General features: G+C 43.7%; 1 long non-coding RNA gene across 1 annotated transcript in view; it reads left to right on the forward strand.

Annotated features, from left to right (window-relative positions):
- LOC108252421 overlaps nt 1-532 on the forward strand; it is a 10,368-nt gene extending 9,836 nt beyond the window's left edge. Inside the window, exon 3 of the long non-coding RNA XR_001809509.2 lies at nt 424-532. This is a non-coding gene — a long non-coding RNA (uncharacterized LOC108252421). The remainder of the gene's footprint in view (nt 1-423) is intronic.
- The last annotated feature ends 6 nt before the right edge of the window (nt 533-538 follow it).

Genomic DNA, 538 nt, shown 5'->3' on the forward strand with positions numbered 1-538 from the left:
AAATTAGGTAGGTACATAGGTACTGATTTTCTTTAACCACGATTGAATAAAATACGGGCTAAAAAATTCCCGGAGGGACGGACCCAGCTTGTTGGAATTTTATGTAGTTTAATTTGAGAGTACGGTTAGTCCAGTGGTAATGCCCTTGTTTGGTATACAGAAAGTCTGTTGTTCTTTTCAAATGTCGGGGACTTGGCCATTAGGTCATTCTCCCGCGTGAATCCCAATACTTACAGAAGGTCTAGAGTTCGATAAGAACATTGGTGAAATACTCGGATTTTTTTATAAATAAATCAATGAGTGAGTGTTACACACATGCATGGAAGAGACTGACAAGAAACGCCGGCCCTGTTTCAATAGGCAAAAGGCTAGGAAGAAGAAGAATGATTAAGTAATGAATAAACCCAATATTTCTGTTCCCAGGAAGATGATGTCGCAGCCCCAACCCCAGCAATCCGTGATGAATCCCCAGCAGCAACAACAACAGCAACAGAGTGCCTCATTCCCACTCGCCTAGCCCCGCTGGCCCCCCGCACAG

Source organism: Diaphorina citri, unplaced genomic scaffold, assembly GCF_000475195.1.
Source record: "Diaphorina citri unplaced genomic scaffold, Diaci psyllid genome assembly version 1.1 scaffold493, whole genome shotgun sequence".
Taxonomy (NCBI): Eukaryota; Metazoa; Arthropoda; class Insecta; order Hemiptera; family Psyllidae; genus Diaphorina; species Diaphorina citri.